Source organism: Bombus huntii, chromosome 1 (genome assembly GCF_024542735.1).
Source record: "Bombus huntii isolate Logan2020A chromosome 1, iyBomHunt1.1, whole genome shotgun sequence".
NCBI lineage: Eukaryota > Metazoa > Arthropoda > Insecta > Hymenoptera > Apidae > Bombus > Bombus huntii.
Genome location: NC_066238.1, coordinates 25,349,855 through 25,375,204, shown reverse-complemented (window position 1 = coordinate 25,375,204; position 25,350 = coordinate 25,349,855). Strand labels below are relative to the sequence as shown.

The window sequence follows — 25,350 nt, the reverse complement described above, 5'->3', positions numbered from 1 at the left end:
TTCTATCCGACCCGATCTTTTTCCGATCTGTCCCGAACATTGGATTCCCAACATTTTCGGTATCTTGCACACCCTTACAAAAAGATTATGTTGTGAATCGAAAATCGGGTTCTGAAATAATAGTACCCAAATATGTTTATGCGTTGACAAACTTTCGGAATTCTGACCGGCAGCCGAAAGAAATTTTCGACACGATTCGACCCGACCTTGTAATTTTGGGTACTCGCACATCCCTAATTGTGGTATCAATAAATACGTGGTATAAATGTTATATAATACTGAGTATTAGAAATTTTTATTTTTACGTAATAGTCATTTGAATAATCGTATGTTGTACTAAGTATGATGATATAGGTGGGTTTATTTCTGTCTCCATTCGAGCAAGTAAAAATATAAATGAACACTCACTCATACAATTGTTAACAAATGTAACAACGTGTTGCATAAATAGTAAGTTGTAACAAACAATTACAGTGTTTTTTCGAAGCTATTTAAATACAAACGTCTACTTTAGGCTCTATAAGCTATTATTATTTCTACAATTACATGTTTATAAATTAGTATGACACGCATAAAACTAAATGTGCCGTTTACTAACGAAATGTATCACATACTCTATTAATCACTTATATTATTATTCATCATGAATTTGAGATTGCATTTTTCGTTACTATATTTTAAACGGTAATAAATTAAAAATTTTCGCATAATAAAGTACCAACATTTAATGAAATTTGAAATATAAAATTTCACGAATAAAAATTATTTTAACAAAATTTAATTACATTCATATATAAGTGAAAGATGTATAGTTTTGTTAAAGAAATGTTTTAATTCTATAATCTTCTCTATCATATATAAGTTCTTTTAATCTTTATAAAACCATATATATTTATTTTATTAAGTAAAAGCTCTCAAATTTATGATTGTATTTCTTATCCATAACTTTTTTTTTTAGCGCGCATCTACATACAGCGAACCTCTTTTTACATCGCTTTTCACACAAACTACAACCGATTACAATTAATCATTTAAAAACATCTATTAGTGACATATAAACAAAAATGTCATATTATACCTCAGAGTACGACAGACTGTTAACAGTTTTCTTTTAATTAACATCCGAACGAACGCTTAACGCAGTGCTCACACTTATCGAAAGGAACTCTGATCGATTAAAGGCCGATTTTGCAGGAATGTTCCTTTTCTCTATTCTACTTCAACAGTATATATCGACTCGTAGGAAGTCGGAGCTACGCAAAAAGAAAACAATAAACCTCGAGCAACCTTCAATTTCACGTATTTCTGTTTTACTGCGTGGATCTTTGGTCGAATTTTTCAACGTTACTTGTAACTTGTTTATCCGCCCTCGAACATCACTTTTCGCCCGTAAACTTCGTTCAAAAAGTTCCACTCTTCCTATTTTTACAAACTTTTCAAACACGCAGACCTCTCGCTTTTCTTCCTGTATATTATGTTTTCGTAAAGACACCAGCAGCCTTTGTACGACGCGGAAAAACCCAAAATTTTGGTGTTGCTTGCGAAACGCCAAAATCAGCAGCATTCCCTCTGTTCGTCATCAACGACTAAGATACCGTTGCAATCTGACATGTCCTTTGTTCCGGTTCACTGTTCTCGTCCGATTCGCTCGCCCACGAGGGTTGACGTTCGTGTCATATTTCCCCGTCGCTATCTCCCACTCGGCCAGTTGGTCCCGACAAGCCGTCGTCCAACACTTCCGTCACCTTGCACCATATACTTGCTTTTAGAAAACGATCTTTTCTTTGTAGTTGGGGAAACGAATTGATATTATGTAGGATAAATAAAACATTAGGAGATTAACTGAATGATAAATACCTTACATTTACGAAAAGACAGTGAGCGAGACGGCAAGTGAGGACTAGAGGAATACTCTTTTTCACTCACCGTTACGCATTGCTGTATGATCTTATTTGTACAGCTACAATAATCGTGAAAGGATTTACAATAGTAATCATTTACAAAAATATTTGTTTTGAAATTCATTTTTTTCCAAAATAATAAAGCATAATCTATGAAGACTCTGTTGAGTTATGTATGAAAAACCATGTTACATAAGTGTTTGTCACTTTCAGTTTCACAAACTTGGGCTGAAATCGCGTTCAAGCAACTGAAATGCCGTCCGCAAGATGGATGGGCGCGTAGCCCTATAGAAAAAGCCGACCTGTTTGCTAAATACTTGTCTAAAGTATTCAAAGCTGCCGCGGACGTTACTGAATACCTGCACACCCCCTTCCAAATGTCCCCCCCCCCTATTGTACCCTTCACTTCTGCAGAGACTATAGAATTAATCAGTCGCCTAAATCCCAAGAAAGCAGCAGGGCACGACCTAATAGGCAATAAAGCAATCAAGGAACTTCCCTTAAAAGGGATTGCACTCATCACATCGATTTTTAATGCTGTCCTTCGCCTTGAACACTATCTTAAGGCCTGAAAATCTCACTGACTACCCTCATCCCTAAACCCGATAAACCGATATATAAAACTAGCTCCTATCGCCCAATCAGTCTTTTACCTACCCTGTCTAAACTATTCGAGAAGATGCTCACGAATCGACTCCTTCCACTCCTAGAGGACTTGAAAACACTCCCAGATCACCAATTCGGCTTCCGAAAACAACATTCAACAGTAGAGCAAATCCACCGCATAACTCATACGATCAGCCAAACACTCGAAAAGAAAAAATATTGCTCAGCGGTTTTCCTAGACATCCAACAGGCATTCGACAAAGTATGGCATGAAGGGCTACTATACAAGCTTAAAAAGATCCTACCTCACCCCTACTACTCCATCCTAAAATCCTACCTAACCAATAGACAATTCATGGTTAAATGCCTAGACGCCACTTCCGCAACATTCCCAATAGAATCCGGCATACCCCAAGGTAGTGTCCTCGGACCCCTACTGTACTCCATCTACACTGCCGATCTACCTATATCAAACGAGATAACAATAGCAACATTTGCAGACGACACAGCGCTATTAGCTACCCACGCAGACCCGGTAATAGCCTCATCCACTCTCCAACAAAGTCTCGACTCCATGGAAAAGTGGTTTCATAAATGGGGCTTCAAAATTAACGAAAAGAAATCCTCACACGTAACCTTCACGCTCCGAAAACAAACCTGCCCCCAGGTCACCATCAACAATGCAACAGTTCCTAGCAGGGACTCAGTCCGATACCTGGGCATGACCCTGGACAGGAGACTAACGTGGAAAAAACACATCTCAGATAAAAGGAAGCAACTAAAGGACAAACTAAAAAAATTCTATTGGCTCACGGGACGACGCTCCAAACTAAACATACAGAATAAAATTACCCTCTACAAGACCGTAATAAAACCTGTCTGGACCTACGGAATCCAACTATGGGGAACAGCAAGTAACTCCAACATTGAAATACTCCAACGCTTCCAATCGAAAACGCTAAGATCCTTAATAGACGCACCTTGGTATGTTACCAACGAAACCATCCATCGCGACCTCAAGATACCCACAGTCAAAGAGGAAATAGCAAAATATAGCGACAGATATAGCAAAAGAGTCAACAAACACCGAAACCCCCTAATCACTGGACTACTTGATACGACGGACCAGATTCGCAGGCTGAAGGGGCACTACCCGCTAGACCTAAACGCTAGATTCATTTAGTTATCCAAATTAAGCATATGCACTTACTTATAATACTTATAAATTATACTTATCTATAATAAGCATTAACTTATTATAAATAAACAGCCATGTCACTGCGCCACGCCAGAAAAATTACTGAAAATTCTCAACTCGAGAATTGATTGTAATTTCAACAAATAAATAAAAAAAAAAATAACATGTGGATGGCTACCCCCAGCGGGATACCATCTTCGAGTTTGACTATTTTATTTCTTTAGTGAGGTCAGTTTTTAGTTTTCTTTCTATGAGAGTTTTGCTCGCTTCAGCAGCCAGCTGGTTTGGATGTGTTGTCGTTCTTTTCTTGTATGATATGTATTTACGTTTTTTCTTCTAGTTCTAAGTAGTTATACCAAGTGCATACGTTCAGAATGTGAATTTAACGTCCCTGTTAATCTGCTGGCAATGAACAATTTAGAAAACTACCATCGTGAAACTCTTGAATATAGGGTCCACGATACTGCTGAAAATAATCAAGTACTCGTAGACAGATTAAGCTTCTTAGGACAGAAACCGATTCAATTACATGCATCCACTACCAGAAATGTTATATTTCCTAGCAAAAAACAAACTATTATAATCGATTCTGTTGAAGACGTCAATAAAAAATTACGCTTGTATCTTAGATAAAATAATTGGCCAAGATGCTATATGATTTTGGAAGTCGAAAACAACTCTAGAATAAATCTTAGTAGCAATTTCGAGGCTAACAGAAACGATTCAGAGAACATAGACGAATTACAAAAAATAAAAGCTATTGTCAACAATTTAGTTAAAAATTTTAATCGCATCCCGATTGGTGAACATCCTTACGTAGACAAAGAAATAATACCATTTAAAGGAAAGTGCTGCTTAAAACAATGCGTGCCCAGAGGACCAAAGAAATGGGGCTATAAGGATTTTTTATTGTGCGATTCGACTCGATTTCGACTTCGATTTATATCAAGAACGAAAAAGGAATCAGTAGGAAAAGAGGGCGTCCTAGTTCAACTTTGATAGATAAACAAATAGAACAAAAAAAATAAAGAGGACTAAGTGCAACAATTCCATCGAAAAACGTGCGAATGGATGAAATAGCGCATTGGCCAATCTTTTCGGATAAGAGGGGAAACTGCAGAAAGCCGGGATGCGAAGGGATACCAGCGTAACCGTTGTACGCCGTTGTGACTCCAAAGTTACAAAGCATAATCGTTATAATAAAATCGCTGAAACTATTAAATTCATCGTTAATTTGTATTCAGAGATATATATTTATTGATTGAAAAAGACTGAACATTTTATTACTTAAACTACTCCATCTTTTGTTCTATTCTTCAAGTTCAGATATTTAAATATCTTTTTTTTAGAAAAGTAAAAATATTTTACTTCATGTAACGCAAATAAATAAATGAAATAGTAACTTAGTGGTATAGTATATAGCAATAGAGCAACTTGTGTAGTTACACGTTACAGAGTCAATAGGTGCCTCGGTAAAATATGGTGTACACGAGCAAACATTACCTTTACAAAATATGTTTACGTATGAAGAACTGAAGTTAAAAAAAATTGTCTACATTCGTAAGATGTTTTAAGTACGTAAAAACTTGCGTTATTTTATATATACTTTATGTTGCAAAATGATAATTAATTGCATAGCAAAGTAAAATGTTTAGAGACTTTTTGTTAGACTATGTTTGAATTTTATATCAATTGGAATAATGAAAAGGATTTATTGAATATGCACAAATATACTGACGTCAACATGCTTGTATAATTTAGGCAAATGAGAAGACTAAAAGAAATAGAGAATGTTAATGTGGCGGCACTCAACAGCAAATACCACCACTAAATTGGACGACGGCAGCGTAGTGGTTAGCGCCTTAGGTTACGAACGTCCGGAACCCCGGTTTAAATCCCGGCGACCGGGTTTTTTTTTTCTTCTACGCATCAAAAACGGAAGAAAATCAGCAGTACCCTAGCAGCGACATCTGCAACCAGCAGCTACAATTATCACGGACAACACTTTTGCACCTCATTAATATAAATATTAATTTTATTTCATTTGAAACCATACTTGAAATTATAATTAACAGTATCGTCTTTATTCATCATACACAGCACTGAACAAAATTACAAGATATCTTATATTTAAAGGAGGAAAATGTACATTTTATACATATATTGAATATTATTTATTATGCTTGTATGCAACAAAAAAGTTAGCGAAAGAAATATTGTAAATCTGAACTGACGTTTGCTGAATAAAATTACAAGTCACTCAGCGCTTTTTTGTTTGTCGCTTTTCATGTGACATTGTAAGAAACTTATTTCTGTTTCTTCAAAATTGCCGTCGCCTATTTGATGGAAATTAAGTAATATTCACTTATTTATAATACTTACTTATAAATTATACTTATCTATAATAAGTATTAACTTATTATAAATAATCAGCCATGTCACTGCGCCACGCCAGAAAAATTACTGAAAATTCTCAACTCGAGAATTGATTGTAATTTTAATAAATAAATGAAAAAAAAATTTTATGGAAACTTCAGCCTTGAACATAGAGAGCGGTAAATGATAAGCCATAAGCAGAAAACAAATAATGACACAGCCACTAATGTCAAATGCTCCAAATTTCAATTTTATCGCTTACCGCCTATCGCTTATCGCTTTCTATACGTTCAGAGTCTACGTTTCTTTTTCTCTCAACACGCTGAACGTTGATAATGCAAACGTAGCATTATTTGCCTCTAAAAGCAATCACACCACCGTGGAGTTATCCGTATTCAACGTGTTGAGATCATGGAAATAGTAAACTCCATCCAACAAGGCCGTCCAACTTGAATATTTTTTCATCGTAAAAAATGGCACTTTTCCATTTTTTCATCCAGTGGAATATTTAAATTTTTGCGTTTAATATATTCGCTTTCTTATAGAATACGACGATTTATTTCGCATTCCTTTTAAAATTCGAAGTAACACGCAGAACTGCTCGTTTATAGCGTTCGGGTGTAACAGGAGGTCTCTCATTCCTTTTAGTTTTCCTATAAGCTCCTGGCGTTTTTAATACAATATACATGTCGCAGATGAAAGGACATCGGGACCTTTCTTTAGAATTTTTTTTTTTTTTTTATTATTTAATTTGTACTTTACAATTTGTCCAGCTGGACATTTGGTAATTTTTCTAACTTAATCCCGTGGTCCGTGGATTCGTTGTCGAACCTGAATTCGTTGTCATCGGCATCTCGACCATCCTATCGCCGCTATTACTTGTAGCTTCTATATCCGCGATGGTAAATTTGAGTAAAGGTTCATCGAACGCCCAAAATTCCAACCTTAATCCGGGCACAACATATTTAATAATTTCACAATTTTATTATACCCTTTTCTCTCTCGTAATCTAATTTTCTCAAGTTTTTAATACTATGTACATATACTGCACACCACACATATTTAACAATTTCGAAACTCTGCTATACTTTTCTGTCTGTAACAAAACGATTTAGTTAACTTCACTTTTTAGAAAATTTTCTTCGACCCATTAAATTTTTTTCTTTTAAATAATTGCATTAAATATCATGAATAAATTATAGATTTCCGTTTCTGTATCTACTCGCAATCGAATAATTACTGATAGAAATGAGGGGTACATGTTTGTAGTGGTTAGTTGTGATGATAGTACGCCACTGCTGGAGTAGTAGCAGGGATAGGTTCTGCTGCGAGTGTAGAAGATGTCGTCGCTGCTGAGGGTACTGTGCTGTTTTTCTTCTCATTTTTGCCGAGATTTTTGAACCCGAGTCCCGAACGTTCGTAACCTAAGGCGCTAACCACTGCGCTGTCGTCGTCCGACACTACTTGGTGTCGAATGCCGTTACAGAAATAAGGATGGAAAATTAGTCAAGTACCTTATAATTTTGTCCAACCAAAGTCAGTTCCAATTTACATACATCTCTTTCCCTAACTTTTGTATATCATATGAGGAAATTTTGTATGTCCATTGTGCAGATAATACGTAACATAAAAATACCCTTATTGAGCCGTGAGATTCCGAACAGTCATTATATGGACAACAAACGTGCTAGATAATCTGTGAGTTATACTTAAGGCTAGTAACGTTATTGCTTTGTTTGTCTTATGTGTAAATAGGTCCAGTATACAAATATTTATGTAAAGTGTCATAATTTTGTCCAGTACTGTACCTTTAGATTTTGTTCTAATATTACAATTATTCAAATTGTTATAAAAATTTGTTGGTAATTTAATTTTTACTTTTTTTCTTTATTCTGTTACTGAAAGTGCTTGATTTTTTAAAATAATAATTATTAGAGGTGTCTCACTACGCAATGACATTCGAGAGAAATGATACAATTATTAAAATGTAATAAAATATCTTCAAAATAAGATTCAGTTAGAGAAATTTCTATTGAATTTATTTATAAATATTTTTTATACCTGTGGCTTGATGCAAGAAGCGTCTATGTCATATTTTTGCAGAGATGAGCTAATTGCGGTATTGAGTTTATAAACAATTGTATATTATATATAAAAAACGACAATTTCAAATCTTATCTAGAAATGACTGTAATAACATTTGTATACGCTAATGTCAAAATCTTTCATAAAATAAATCTTCCACAAAAAATGCCAAAATGAACATAAAAACATAAATAGCAGAAGTCTTAATTCTCTTCTGTTGTATTAGAAAGAAAAAGTGAAATAACAGAGATTATCCGTACATTAATTTTTTAACATATTTAAGTGCTAATCTCAACTTTATAAATTGGCACTTCTTGCACCAAACTACAAATATAAACTTCCATTTTTGATATTTAGTGTTGTACTTCTAACATATTTTACTAGATATATAAATTAATTCAACGCTTTCAGATTTACCTATACCTAATTAATGTTTAGATTAGTGTCAGTAACTAGTGTTTTATGGGAATAGTAAAAAATCCTATTTATGTAATTTATATTAAATTTTAACATATGCAAGAAATACAATTTACGAATTTAAGTGATACTTGGATTGCAATTTTAATATTACTAACGTACAATTGGAAAAACAACTGTTGAATTTTATATTATAACCTTCAAGAGTTAATTATATTGGAGACAACTCATTAGTAAAACGTATACATATTAAACACTTGTTTGTAACTTCCTTTTTTTATATTCTATATGGAATTCATTGCGCAGTCTATGAGAATAAAGATAAAATGAAGTAAAGTAAAATAAAATAAAAGTAATAACAAATTTTTGTAAAAATGTAAAATAAAAAATAGATATTATTACGTGAAGCTACTAAAATTATAGTAAGGAAATTAATGCTAATATAGTGACTAGAAAATTAAGTTTATTTAAAATTTAAGTTTCTCTAGCATTCTTCAGTGAATAAGTTGTTTAATAAACTGATAATGAAAAAGATCAATTCATGCTGTTTTCTAACCATTATTCTTTTCTCAATAAATTGATTAACAAAATAATGATAATCTGGACATATTTTCGTTTAACATCTCTGTGCGTCTCTACGTATTTATATTAGTGGCATATTGCGAAAAGTGACTTGCAATTTCTAAATATTTGATACGTTTTATCGCACTATTTGATCAATTTGATTCAGATTGATAAATTTTTCACTATTAACCTAAAGCATCGAATGTACATATGGCCATCAAAATCCAAAATTTTTCGCGAAAAGGAATATCAAAATTACCTCTAAGCTTACCTTTCTAAGAGCAACTATCCAAGAACTCAGCATCAATCACATCTTAAATTTTAGGAGACAATTACATATCTAATTCCAAATTATATATCCAAGAAACATAAAAAATCCTAGAATTTTTTTTAATTAAGCACGATAATACACAGCACCGTATATTCATATCTACGGAAAAAGTTGCCATTTTCTATGCAAGAAGAAGACGATGTAGTAAAACAATGTATTATTAATCCTTAAACTGTAAAGATAGGTATTTCATCGCTAAGTTTCTCACAAGATAGCAGGTAGAAAACGTCTTTCCATCTTTTTTTGTCTAAAAAGGTTATTGGGTATGAAAACCTATGTTTACAAGAATAGATATATGCATCAGTTTATCGTCAAACATGTGAAGTGAAACCTACAGAGGATGCAGAATACCAACGTTTACACTTTACCTATACATTTCATGTAGGTAAATAGTTTCGTTGACAAATTTATGTTGTGATTAAATTTACCTATAGATTATTACAATTATTATTTATATTTTTTGCATCAACGTTTATGTTGAAAATGACAACGTGAGTTCGTGCTCGCCATCCATATGCAGATGCGTTAGTTGTAAGAAATAGTAGTAAGAAATAGTAGAAGATAATCCTAGTTACAATCGATAGATTTAATCGATAGGCTTAAGATGCTTTTTTGTTTTTATCCCTAGTTTTCGTAAGCGCGTGCAATAAAGGTTTTTTTCGCTCACAACGGTGTGATGGATTTATCCATTCAATAAAATAATAACTATTGTGATCCTACCTCTGAGTATAGAAATAACAACAGTTTATAATCAAACATTTCTATTTGAACATTAAACATTTTTTATTTAGGGTACCTTTAAAATTTACGGTTCTGTAAGCCGCAAATCCAAGCATTTAATTTGAATGAATAAATGCGACATACTTCTTTCTTATGAAAGCATGATCCTTAAACATATTAATTTACCGATAGATTTTTAGTTTATATTAATTCATTTAAAAATTATAATTTTTTATCCATACCAATGCACTTCACATGTTTTACTTTGTATCCTTTACAATAAGATGTATTTGAATAAAGTATTTTGCAAAAGTTTTATGATAACCTTAATTTAGGATATCTGAAGATGTTATATAAATTTTGGGGGATTTTTTTAACAAGAATTACCTACTGAAAAATGCGTCGAACACGAGAAAATCTACGTTTACAGTTTCAGAATATGTAAAAATGTTTACAGTCTAAGAATGAAAAAAAGATCTCAAAATTAATCAGCTAGCGATAATCTTACTGCTTCAAGCGGCAATGTCACAGCTTTCAACTCTGTCATTAACAATAACAGCAATAATGATATTATCGACAATAGGAGCGTCAGATCTACCACGGCAGTAAGTTTTTAGAATCTACGAGTAGAAAATCGGAGCAAAAGAATTTTATTCATATCTTCTAAAATCTCTGTTGACAATTCCAATAATGGAAAATCGGTATCCTCTGATTAAGAATAATACTATTATAAAAAGCAGAGAACATTATTATGTCAAAAGTAACAAGAAACCCAAACGTAATCAATTATTAAATAGTTTTAGAAAAAATGGATGATATGTTTAAGCCTAACAGATAAAATTGAGTAATAAAATTGATAACGGTTTCATATTAAATTACGACCAATTTCAAAGTTTCTTAGAAAACACTTTCGGTGCAGAAAATCCGACCATTATTGTTAAAGAATACACCTTTAATATAAGCCACGATATATTGTAAATATTAAAAAATTAAAAGATATCTATCTGAAACGCCATCTTGTTAACCTAAACAATGCCTGAATGAAGGCTCATTGAATTGGTTATCCGAACGAGACAATGATACATTTAAGTTAAAGTTAAGTTAAAGTCCTTTTATGTCTTTTTCTAATCTCTTGGAATGTGGCCATTTGTTTTCTCTTTTCCTATCTTCATGTTATTAAAATTTTATCAACAGAATAGGAATGGTGTATAAAACTTTGTATCTAATAAAATATCTGTGTAGTAACAGCGATATTGAAATTGTTTTCTAATAGTAAAAACAGAAGTAAACACCTTAACAGTAAATAACAACAAAAGATCAATCACATTAAATTGCACATTAAATTAACATTACATTACATTTTCTTCGCGTTAAATGCTAAAAAGTTTCAAAAATCTGTTCCATTTTTGAAATAATATATTTATAATATAGTTAATATACTTATAATTTCTTAATTTTTCTTAACTTTTTATTCTTATACAGTCTTCACCATTGTTTATTATATTGTTATATATATTGTTATTTTCATTGATATTACTTAAGAATTTCGTATTTTTGAATACTTCGTGTCTTCAGTTTAGAATAAATGTTTGATTCAAATGATGTGTAGGATGGCATTACTAGAACAATGAAAGAATTAGCCACGTCTGTAGTAATATTTGTAATGATATTAAATTACATTTCCACGATAGTGACGCCAGGATTTTCAATTTCAATCTCCTAATGCAAAGGGCAGGAACTTACGTGTTTACCTCATTCACTTACCAGAACTTCTTCGAAGCGATCATAATTTTCGGGCCTAGTACTTAGAAGACTTTCGCCAACCGAATCCATGGCATTACTCATCTGGCAGGAACCACGGCCCACCAAAGCACTGGACGCAATATGCAGCAAGGATAGCACTGCCAAAAGTCCGGCTGCGGATATAACAACAAAAGGAAAATAACGAGAAATATTTTTTTCATCTGCTTTCGACGTTGTTACTTTGCATTAAATTCTTGCCAGGTTCTTTTCAACATCTCGTTGAATACCTTTACTCTTACCAGGACACAGAACGTTGCTATGTTGCTGATAAGAGTAATTTAAAAGTTATTTTTTCTTATTTTTTAATCGATTGTTTACAGTCTCATTAACCACTATGATACACTGTGTTTCATAATTACAAAATCACTCGCAATTTTCAATTTCTGTGTGTTTTATTCTACGGGGTGGTTGGTAACTGGTGGTACAAGCAGAAAGGGGGTGATTCTACGCGAAAAAAGAAGACGAAAATATAGAATAAAAATTTTTTTTTCTTTTTTTTTAAATTTGCCATCGAGACAACGATCTACAGTGAGATCCGTTATAACGAGACGTGATAAAGTGCACGCGTACCGAGCGAAAATTCAAAGTCGATTTTCTCGAAAACAAAGCCTCAAACGAAAAATTGTTATTCTATATTTTCGACTTCTTTTTTCGCGTAGAATCACCCCCTTTCCGCTTGTACCACCAGTTATCAACCACCCTGTAGAATAAAATACAAAAATTGAAAATTATTTGCCAATAGCTCAAACTTCATTTTAATTATAGTTAACTGTTCTTGTAGAAAACAAAAAAACAAACATTTCGACAACACAGTATGATTTCCGGGTAATCTAATTTCCTTTAATAAAGCAATGTTCAAATCTCATCAATACGTTACCCGAAACTGATTAAAAATTAATATGACCCATGACATTAATGACTAGAAAGTGGAAAACATAACAGGGAAACGTGCGAAATATCAATCATTACAATAATGTGAATCGTTTTAGACAATTCAAAGATTTCAACTGCAATGAAATGTATACGGAAAATATTTAAACATTTAGTTTGTCCAGTTACCCGCGACATAGGACAACCGAAGACTGTGCGGTTTCCATGCCAAAATACAGGATAGTGGTAGGTAAAACAATGCTCTTCGCCAACCCCTCGTTATCGCCACCACTGCCGACCAGTAGCACGAGCAAAGAGACTCGTCATTTCTGAAACAAAATATGTAGACGGCGTTATAGAACTACGTGTCATTTTTGACAAGAATTATGTCTTTGCAAATTAGATTTATGGAAGCAATAAACTGTGCTGATATAAATGTTGTTTGCGATTAAATTTAATATAGAATAAGTGTATTTATTTGAGTAAAAATGTTAAATATAAAAATATAATAGAGAATAAATTTATTTATATGAAAATTTATATGATGTATATTATATGGAAATTTAAATTTATTTTTTAGTTGTACTGTTTTAGAGGAATATAAGCTTTCATGTAATATATGGTTTATATGAAATTCTTGAGAAAGTTCTTCCAGTATCATTTTATAAGTTTCGTTTGGGTATTGTTTTATAGATTCTAATTTATGGTGCAATTGAAAATGATATTTTCCTTTGTGATATTAACACATTGCTGTTCGGATATGATGCAAAGTTAAATTCTAATATTTTGTAGAAAATTCAATAAATTCAGAAAGCAAACTTGTAGGTAATGAAAAATTACATAATTTTGTACTAATAATATGCAAGATAACCGCTTTTCGATTGTTAATTTGCTCTAACTCGGACGGTCTTTTTCTATATTGACAATGTTTCAGGTAAATATTTACACTATAATTCTTTATCTATAAGTATATATTTAAAATATTGTAAAAAATATTATACATGTGGATTTTTTAAAAAAGTTGTATACATGAAACGTATAGATTTATTGAACTCGAATTTTAATTATACTTAATTAACAAAAATTAATTCATTTAAAGATTCCCGTCGTATATACTTTTTGAAAACACAAATTTCCTCCTTTATATTTTCTTTTAGTATGCTAACAACATATTTTTAAAAATAAAAATTAAGAATTAGATCTAATTAATAAATAATTACTAAATAATCTAACATAAGGATGAGTTAAATAGCAGTAGAAATAGTAAAAACTTCGTATATTTGATAAAGTACAAAGTTGTAATTGTCATACTTAAAAATTTAAAATAGTTCATATCGTATTTAAATATATTTCAATATACATATTCAGTATACATCACAAAAACTTGAATTTAGATACATTACTGTATGTAACGAGTAATGAAAGTACTGGAAATCAAAACCGAAGACGTAAATACGCGTTATCGCGATTCCTTATTTTCTTGCAGATGACGTCTGGATAAATGGATAGAAGAAAAATGGACTTCCGCCACTAGGGGCTCTTCCCTATTTTATGTGCCGTATTGAATGTGTTAATTGAAACATCCCTCGTAAATTAAAAGGAAATCCATAAAAATGATAATAACAGAACGTTAAAATTTTTTGTATGCTAAACTATATATATGTACTAACATATTTATTGTTTAATCTTACTATACAGGGTGGTTGGTAACTGGTGGCACAAGCGGAAAGGGGGTGATTCTACGCGAAAAAAGACAACGATCTACAGTGAGATCCGTTATAACGAGACGTGATAAAGTGCACGCGTACCGAGCGAAAATTCAAAGTCGATTTTCTCGAAAACAAAGCCTCAATCGAAAAATTTTTATTTTATATTTTCGACTTCTTTTTTCGCGTAGAATCAACCCGTTTCCGCTTGTACCACTAGTTAGCAACCACCCCGTATATATGTTTCAAAGATATGTATCTATACAATATGTACACCCTATTCAGTTTTTATTTTAGACTGATTTTTTCTTAGAAAGATATACAAATGTAATTTTAATATAATTGTTATTATTTAAAATCATTTTAAATTGTCTATATTAAATAATATAATTCGAATTATTTAATTACAATATCATGTAAAATTATTTATGCAATTAATTGTTAATCGTCATCACGGTCCTGTTATGTTTATGCTATTACCTATATATTGGGCAACTGTTTTTAACTCCATTTTAAATCTTAATTCTAATTGATAAAGAAGTATATGTATAAATCATTTTTGATCCCTATATACAATAACCATTATTAAACAGCAATATTTTTCGTATAAGAAAGTTTTTTACCTTTTGTATTACGAAAAACTTGATATTATTTTATTAGTCTTACTATTCACTGTATTTACAGTTTTTTTCAACTTTGTTTAAAGTGCATATTAATTTTAAATGATAAAGAGACGTATGGTATTTTCATCGCAATATATTTACAACACGATATTACGTTTAAAATCCGAAATCTTTTCGAATTTTTCTACTTCCTAAATTATTAAATTTTCTACTTTCTAGATAACAAATTCTCTATAAGTTTCTCTAATTTATTTTATTAAAACTTGACAAATTATTATGCAAAGCCTTGTAGAATTCCATCCTACAAATAAGTTTAGGTATTTCTCCAAAATACGAATCTCGTAGTATTATGTAATTCCATATTTTTACAAATATAATTAACAAAACTGCGAATTTACAGTTTTATGTATGTAATTCAGAACAAACTAGTGAAAACATTCTTTCGTCCATTAAATATTCTAAGGGATACTCTGCTTTGAATAACTTATATATTTTTACGTACTATATGGATTTTGTGTGACTTCTTGCACCTTTAAATTTCCTATGAATACATAAGAATCGACACTCATAATAAAATAATATCTCAGAATAATTACACACAATTATTCAACCCGGGAGAAACGAACCACCCTTTGAATCGTCATTCAAGGGATGCCATCGGCGGACAAATAAAGAAGAGAAAGAAAAATTGTCCGCGTACGCGGCATAAAGCATCTCATTTCCATTGGTCGTAGTAAGAAGACCTTGAAGACCGACATTCGAACCACCGTTCCCTTTTAATCGACAAAGATATAAACTCCCGAAAGGAGTAGTGTCGAGACGAGATAGATTGCCGGAAGTTGGTTCGCCAATAAAATCACTTCTTCCTTTAGAAACTGCTTTTTCGCTGTAGTCCCTCGGCCTTGATGAGACTAAACCTCTAGTGACTTCACAATCCTCAACCCCTCTAACGCGTTCTTGCATATCTTCCTCGTTCGCCCTTCGAATTCTTCGGCCAGTCTTTACACATCGAGCGAATTCGCGATCGAACGTCGAGAAAATTGGGACAAAGTTCCGACCTGGTAATTAACAGTCTGCTTCTCGTCTCTCTCTCTTGCTCTCTGCCTAGTAGAAAGTACTTTTTCTTCGTATCTTCGTATTCTCGTTTGCAGATAGTTGCTCGATTTCGTCGATGTTTTTGCGTTTATTGGAATATCTCGAATGGTATTAGAAAATCAATGAGATTCGACTGAAGTATTCTCAATAGACAATGAGAGAACACAAGAGTGAAAAGAAATAGGTGGGTCGGGATAACACGTGATTTATTTGAAAGAAACTATAGAATTCTCATAAAGAAGTGTGAAAAAATTGATCATGTTCGAATTGTTGTAGGTATGTTGGAAATTGGAAAATATTTGAAATTGAAAAAATTGGATAAAATAAAATAAAATATAATGAATAAACTGCGGATATTTATTTAATTTTATTTTGAGGAATTTAAAGCTGCGAATATATGCAAAAATATATAAAATATGCAAAGCATAGTACACGTTATAATATTTAGTGTATGAAACAAACCTCTGCTTAGATTTCATTTATTTTATCGAATTCAAATGAATATAAATTTACATAAATATCCGCAGTCAACAGTAACAATAACATTAACATTATAAAATAGAAATAATATGACAAAAATTTGATAAAAATATATAATTAGGTATGTGAGGCGTTTAAAATTTTTTAAATCCCATTTTTCACACACACATAATTAAATAATATTAATTTCTATTTGAAATTTGAAAGTTGAAATTTTTCAATGTATTTTAAAATACATGCCCTATACAACAGTACATTTTTCATATATATGTATTTTTAAATATACCCAAATATAAGTATAATATTATCCAATATATTAATCATTATATATTATTTTTTATTTTAATGGTAATAGAATATAGAGGCATGCTTTATAAAGTTAAATATGTATACCTGACGCAGATCTGTACGAAGAGCGTGATGGCCCAGGTAATCTCCAGGAAGAATATCAAACCAGATGCTACTCTGAAATAGAACCACAAAAATTTCCATTTAACGAGCAGAAGGAAAAATATTTTTGCGAGTTTCAGTTTTAATTTTAAATTCATTTTTCATTGCGAATATAATTTTATTCTTTGTAGAAAACTGTAATCTTTAAAGTAACTACTACTTTAATATGGAAAAATTACCGGATTTGACTCCTAATTTTGAAAAATACCCTATTTCATCCTCATAATTATTTAACCTTGGTTTCTTAAAAATTAATCCTAAGGTACGTATGCTTTTAATCGTAGATTTTGGGCGTTTCAACAATATTTATGATATATTAATAATAAATTAATAATAAATTAATAATAAATTAATAAATATTAATAATAAATTGTACATTGCAAAGTTCGTTCGAAAAATCGTCTTAAAGTCAATCTTTATTATTGTGTCATACAAATAATATGCTAATTCACAAGACTGACCCTTTAGTTGCTCAAAATCGTCACTGGTTATAATTTTTTAATAAATATTTGTATATTTATTTACTAATTTAATTCCATTTGTATGGAAATAATAATCAAGTAAATTGAAGAGAACGTGTTCATGTGATTGCAAAGATGCGAAAAGAAAAAATTGCATGTATTTTATGTACTATACGTGACTATTTTGTATATCGCTTGTGTTAATTTATAATAGTTTAATTTCATTGAAATGAAACATTTTCCTTTTTCTACAAATGTCCCTACGTTTCTTTAAGTTTCTAATCGAATTTGGATACAAACGTTTTATGCTACATTTGTGTTATTTAGTTTGCAAATCGTTAATCTTCTACATTTTTCCAACGAGCTATACCCAGCACGAAAGTATTCGAATATATAAACAAGTTTTATGCATGTATATAGTATCTATATTATACGAAACATTTTGAAATTTCATTAGCACTGCGACAAGGTAGGATTATCGTGATTATGTTGATAAAATTTAAAATTAATTCGGAAGTATGTATAAAAGTTACAAGACACATATTGTAAATGTAAACTTGATAGAAAGTTAATATAACAACGTTGGAATATTGACCTACATGACCTTAAATATTCAATTAGTGTTAAAGATATTCTTAGTAAAATTATTGAGGCTTACTAATACAAAGAATTACATACAATTTAAATTTTTTGATAATCAGCAAAATGTATGCTTGCAATAAATAATTTGTAACGTCCACATACATTCGTTTAAAATGTTTTGTAGAATACACGTATAGTATTTATAACATTCATACCAAATACAAGTGTTCAGTACTTTCGTGAACTATTGTACATACTTGTCCAAACTTTGCCCAACCATCTAGCCTTTCTAATTAACACGATACACACAAATTTATCTTCAACGTGATTAACCCCTTAATTATCGGACCAAACGTAAATATTACGGGCATAGCCCGTAGTAGATAGTCGACCGGAACGTAAATAGTACGGGCATAGTCCATAGTACATGATCGGTCCAAATATAATATATATGTCGGAGATATAGGGACGTCAGGCCTTTCTTTTGGAATTTTGGAAAGATCCCCGATACTTTGGTCTAAACTATTTATTATAGCTGTATTTAAATAATAGAACTTCGAAGTAGTTGTTGCGATACGATCTGATTATGTTTGCCCGAGATTTGTGACAGTGGGCTTGGGGTCGAGGTGACACAACTAATCGCCGAACGTAGCCACGGTCACGGGATGAACGTTTTTACTTAACAGTAAAAGTACCAATATTGAGGGACATACGCTGTATTAACAAACAAGCCCCGAGCAGGGGCAATGTCGACTCTACGCGGGTCTGCCTAGTAACGGCGCCTGGAATTTTGTCGATATCCCTGGTCAATATGTAATTGACAAATGTGATTACATCAGTCTTTTATTCTTGTGATCACCTTGGAGAGTTTACACACATCGTCTTATCAGTCAGTCAGAAAGATACCGAGCGTCACAGCTAACGTCACTTTGTGTTTCAAAATATATTCTATTGAACAAAGAGTTTTCCCCGTTGACCGTGGAATCGTTGTTGAATCTAAGTACATTGTCTTTACATTAAGAGTGTCTAATTACCACGATTAATTATTAAACCCTGTTAAACCAACACTTGTACATACAATTGTAAATATAATCTCCATTGAACAACTACGATGGCTTGTCCTAATGAAGATACGCAACGCGCCCCAAAGACTAACGCCAACCCGACAAACCCAACATATAATATATCATGTCTGTAAGTATGGGACCGGAATTTGCCTATAGATGGCCCGAGCTGATAGTTATCACTAAACTGCGTCATCGATGCCAAAAGTCTTTGTTGACATTTCACAAACATTTTCGACTAAGAACAATACAAGTTTCATACAACAGCATAGTTTGTAATATTTTCGTTTGAGGCTTTGTTTTCGAGAAAATCGACTTTGAACTTTCGCTCGGTACGCGTGCACTTTATCACGTCTCGTTATAACGGATCTCACTATACATCGTTGTCTCGATGGAAAAATTTAAAAAAAAAATTTAAAAAAAATTTTATTCTATATTTTCGACTTCTTTTTTCGCATAGAATCACCCCCTTTCCGCTTGTATCACCAATAACCAACCACCCTGTATAATAGCTTGTTTACATTTTCGGCCCAAAATTCTCGAACATAAACAACACGTTTGATCGCAAGAAGTACAAAATAATTCGAAGCAAAGCAAACTTCCAATAATCCAAGCCTATAATTCGAAGCTGAAACGATCCGGAATCAGTTTGCTACTCTTCTCTCACAATGACTGATAGAAATACGCCTGTCAGGACGTGACCGCCGAAGAACGTTACAACAAGATCGTTTAAATCTTCTCTAGCGTGAAAAACCGCTGTTCGACAGCTATTTCCCTGTAAATTCTGCTTTATCGTCGTTTGTATCCCTCCTCGCGGAACGGCGCTTATTTTATACCGCAAATAAGTCTAGTCCACGAATTATTCGCAGTCTCGTGACTCTTTGTCGTCGTTGTACGACCATACTCGCGAACATAAAACTACGTCGCGATGTTTTACGTCTTTCATTGTTGTTCATTTTCAAACAGATACACAACAGATGCCCGTACAAGTTCTGCACCAGGAATTTTGCAAAAAAGAGCATCGTGTTGCATCACGCGATTTCTCTATTCACACCTTTGGGAGTGAAGCCGAGTGAAATTCTGTTGATTGATGGAAAATTTCGCTGTGAAAGGGATAAACCATACTGCGAGATATTGGAACGTTAAAAATTCTGTTTCCCAACTAGATTTACAGGGATGTTATAAATGTTAATGAATTTCGATGTGAGAAAATTGATTATAAATTTTTGAAGAGCGGAAAATTTTCAGGTCAAGATTCGTAAATATTTGGACATGATTTTAAAAAGTGTTGTATAAATCTTTTCAAATTTTTATAGACCGAGACCACTTTCGAAAGTCGTGATTTTTAACAACTCGCTCGAAAATTACGCGAAGCGTGATTATCGTCGAGAATTGATTTGATATAGATATGTGAGCTAAGAGAAAGTATAGAGAAATAGTAATTTTCATGTGATTTCTAACTCGACTTTCAGTTATTTATCCGACGGTTTCCGACCGGAAAAACTCATCTAATGGACATATAAACTAATCCTATATTTTAATATTTAATTCTACCTAAAATTAGCTCGCAACTCACGCTTTGAAAAATCTATGATTCGATATTCAAGGATTTCTGTTCTGTTCTATCTATAAAGAAATCTATTAAGATCGAAGAATTATGTTGCAGCGCAACAACACTACTATAAAGCCATCGAATCTTTAGTGATAGTTTAAATAATCGATGATCGTTTCTAACTAAGGAAAACTCAACGACGCGGAATTTTTGTAAATATAGCATACTATTTCATTTCTTTAAACTCGGCGCGCTTTATTATCTTATCGCCTGCAAACTGTTAGTCGAATACGCTGATGTTGCGCCCAGTCACCTCAAGGCTTATCGCTGCTTGATATGTGACCAGTCTCTCTCTCTCTCTCTCCCTTCCTCCCGCCCTACCGCGCTCCCTCCCTCCCTCTCACCTTCTCACTCTCTCTCTCTCCGTCTCTCCGTCTCTCCGTCTCTCTCTCCTCGTCTCTCTCTCTCTCTCTGTCTCTCTCTCTGTCACTCCGTCTCTCTCTCCGCCTCTCTCTCCGCCTCTCTCTCCGCCTCTCTCTCCGCCTCTCTCTCCGCCTCTCTCTCTCCGTCTCTTTCTCTCTTGCTCTCTCCCTCTCCCTCTCTCTCTCCCTCTCTCTCCCTCTCTCTTTCTCTCTCTCTCCCTCTCCCTCTCCCCCCTCTCTCCCTCTCTCCCCCCTCCCCCTCTCTCTCCCTCTCTCTCTCTCCCTCTCTCTCTCTCCCTCTCTCAAATACTAAATCAAGAAATTCGAGTGTCCACCCTCAGCAATTTGCCTAACTTCAACCATTAGTTCTACCATCAATCTGTAATGGAATTTCAACAAACAAATACGCAATTCTTCCACAAGCTGTGCGCTTATCCTGTCTTTTTTTCCAAATCATCCTTACGCTTCAAAGAGAATCGATTTCATTAAGTTGCACTTTGAGGTAGTCTCAAATTGAAAAAAATGATAGAATTAAAAATTTGTAAATGTCGAAATATAAATCTGAGAAATTTAGAAAATTAGGAATTCATATCGTTGTTATTGTATTTTTATATCTATCATACTATATCTTTATTTTAAGAATTTGCTGCATATAAAGTACCGTGTATGAAATGTATTCTTCAGATTAATATCATCTTAAACACTAGTTTGCGGGGATGCATTAATATCTGTACGTAATACCTTTGTTATAACTGAATTTATTTTTATTATCAGATACTTAAACGTTTTCTTGAATAGAAATTACTTATCTTTATTCAAAGTACATATTGTGGCTAGGAAAATAATAAAATAAAACTCTGAATGTAAGTTTTAAAATAATATACTCGAATAGATAGTATTTCAGTTTATGGAATTCTACAGTAACTTTTGATAACAATAACATATTGGGATTTATACATAACTGGAATTTATATAAAACTATATTATTATGTAAATATAAGTAATAAAACAATTCATTATTGCTACTTTGTATCAATTATTTTTATACAATTATAAATATACAATTTTTTAATCGCCCTTTAAAAATGTAATAACTTTATAAACGGTAAGAAAATATTTTATAATATCATTTTATAATATAAAATTTATAAATGATGAATGTTAAACGGTCAATAAAATATTTTACAATATAAATATTAAATGCAAAATTTATAAGTAATTAAATGATAAGCAATAAACAATATGCTCGAATAGGAATAAAAAACGAGTTCTAATAATCGCTTTAACAATTTAATCGAGATAAAATCTGACATTCATTTATTCATCTTTTTGTCTCGATTTCATGCATTTTCCACGATTTCATACGGTACATGCTTAATTTTACACTACATGGTAGAAATTCGCAGTGAAACTCAGACATTTCGCGCGTATTATAGTAATTTTGCGGAAGACAAGATGCACTAATGTTACTTGTAGTGCATGGCCATGCGTGGATAAAGCTAATACGAGAAATATGCACTGGACCGTTGCGTCGAATACACATGTACGATAATATACATGTATATTTCGTACTACCAAGTGGCTGATCATACCGCAACCGAATGCACTGCAAGTGCTGTCCACCAGTTGTATCGTGTAACGTATTATTGCTATCCAAATGAGAACCCACCAACAAATGAATCAATATGTCCATTCATTACTTGTACTATTGGGTTTCATGCCTGCCTTATATTGGAATATTTGCTTCCTGTCATAGTGTGCACAGTAACTTTCCACGTTAATGTTCAACTTAACGCGTTTTATTATTATTTTTACTTTATGTGTATTCTTATTTACATGTTTTAATAAACATATGACAGATTATTTTCTTTCTTTTTTTTAGTTGGTTATTTATACTCGCATTAATCATTATAACAGGTTATCAGTGGACGGTGAATGTTTTTGCAAATTCATATCTCTATAAATATAAATAAAGAAATAGAATCTAAATAGAAATTTGTTTCGTTTACCATATATTATAAAGTATACTTATATTATACTTTGGACATTTCATATACTTTTGTATATTTAATACGTTCTGCGTGGTTTTGTATCTTTAAATTTTCTATAAATGCATAAACATTACTAAACATTACTAGATCAACATTATCATTTTTGAAACCGTGATCTGTTTAAAAAGTTACTATACAAGATGATGTATTAATATCAATAAGTGGCAAATAATTTGCAATTTGTAAAATTTCACTGATAATATTAATTTAATTGTGCAGGACAGTTCACATTACTTATTCTGTTATTATTGTGGCTTAACCCCTTAAGCTACGATTTACGTTCGAGAATGGCCGTAATATTTACGTTTGGCCCGATCATCGTACTACGGGCTATGCCCGTAATTGTAGGTTAAGGGATTAAGAAGATTTCTCTTCTTATACCTATAATGGGAATGTTTATTAATATACAGGGTGGTGGTACAAGCGGAAAGGGGGTGATTCTACGCGAAAAAAGAAATCGAAAATATACAATAAACATTTTTTTTAATTTTTTTTTTAATTTTTCCATCGAGACAACGATCTACGTTATAACGAGACGGTAATAAAGTGTACACGTACCGAGCGAAAATTCAAAGTCGATTTTATCGAAAACGAAGCCTCAAAAGAAAAATTTTTATTCTATATTTTCGACTTCTTTTTTCGCGTAGAATCACCCCTTTCCGCTTGTATCACCAGTATTTGTTATCCACCCTGTATTTGTTATCTTTCTTGTTTACAGAGTTTCTGCATTAAAATTGCTAATGCAACTTACTTTATAACTTTTTTTACTTTTCTTGTACAATGTTTTCATTATTCGATATTGCAATGCAAATTAGGTGACGTAAATGTTATTTATATAATTCTGAATTTAGTCTAAAAATATGCAATACAATTTCCTAAATTACTATCTTCCATCTGTTTTTCTTTCTTTTGCTAATTTTTAATTATTTTGAGTGATTTAATAGGAAATAGTAATAAAGCACATTTAATAAATGAAACAGAATTAATTTGAACAGTGGCAAGGAAATGTACGTTATATAAATTAAGTAAATGTGCGTAGGGAAGTTGCTTTAAATTTTTGTAATTTACCAAATGTCCAGCTGGACAAATTGTAAAGTACAAATTAAATAATAAAAAAAAAATTCTTGGAATACCTTGAAATCAAATATTTCTTCTGCTATTTTATTTTCTTGATACAAAATCACGATTTCGATCAAAATTACAAATTCAAAGCTTTCATCAATTCCTGGAATTTATTTTGTTGCAATCATATTCCAATTTAAAATCGATTATTTCTTCTACTATTCTATTGCCCTTGTATAAAATCGCGATTTTCATCCAAATCATTGAACAGAATTTCAAAACCTGAAATTTACTTTTCTAATATAAACTTGGGATTTCCAATAAAATTGAGAACTTTGGACAATTTCCAGAAATTGAATATCTTTTTCGCTGGTATGTTTTTTTTGTACTTACAAAGCTTCGATTTTCAATAAAAGTTTGAAGCAACTTTTCTTCGTGTCAATGCTGTAACACGTGCTGTATGTACAAAATAGTATCTGAAGTATCGAAAATATATATCGGAGATGAAAGAAAAACCGGAGCCTTCCCTTTGCTATTTTGGGAAAGTCTTCTAATGCTTTAGCCTAGATTTATCATAGCTGTAATTAAGCAATTGTCATTTGTAATTGTTTGATATTTGTGAAAGCGAAAGTAGCTTCGAGGTGACAACTAGTCGCCGAACGTAGCCACGGTCACGGGATAAACGTTTTGCCTGACGAAGGTGTGGATCGGTTGTATTGTTCTCCCTAGAAATCACATAGAATTGTACTTTGGAGATGTCGATATAATGGGACACGTTGTATTAGGAATCAAACTCCAGACAGAAACTGCCTAGCAACGGCGTTTTTTATCTTTCTCGATGCTTCCAAAGAGTATACAACAAACTTTTGACAGAAACTGCCTAGCAACGACGATTGGAACCTTCTCGATGCCTCCAGCGAGCATATAACAA

The 25,350-nt window shown here is 32.3% G+C and overlaps 2 long non-coding RNA genes across 2 annotated transcripts in view; both read right to left on the bottom strand.

The window, feature by feature from the left end:
• The window catches only part of LOC126866904 (uncharacterized), a 168,348-nt gene that overhangs the window by 50,579 nt on the left and 92,419 nt on the right, over nucleotides 1–25,350 (bottom strand). The gene's annotated exons all lie outside the window — the stretch shown is intronic.
• Nucleotides 13,148–25,350, bottom strand: part of LOC126866967 (uncharacterized) — a 28,744-nt gene continuing 16,541 nt past the window's right edge. The window contains exons 2-3 of the long non-coding RNA XR_007690106.1: nucleotides 17,169–17,240; nucleotides 13,148–13,200 (exon numbers count right to left, since the gene is read on the bottom strand). This is a non-coding gene — a long non-coding RNA (uncharacterized LOC126866967). The remainder of the gene's footprint in view (nucleotides 13,201–17,168; nucleotides 17,241–25,350) is intronic.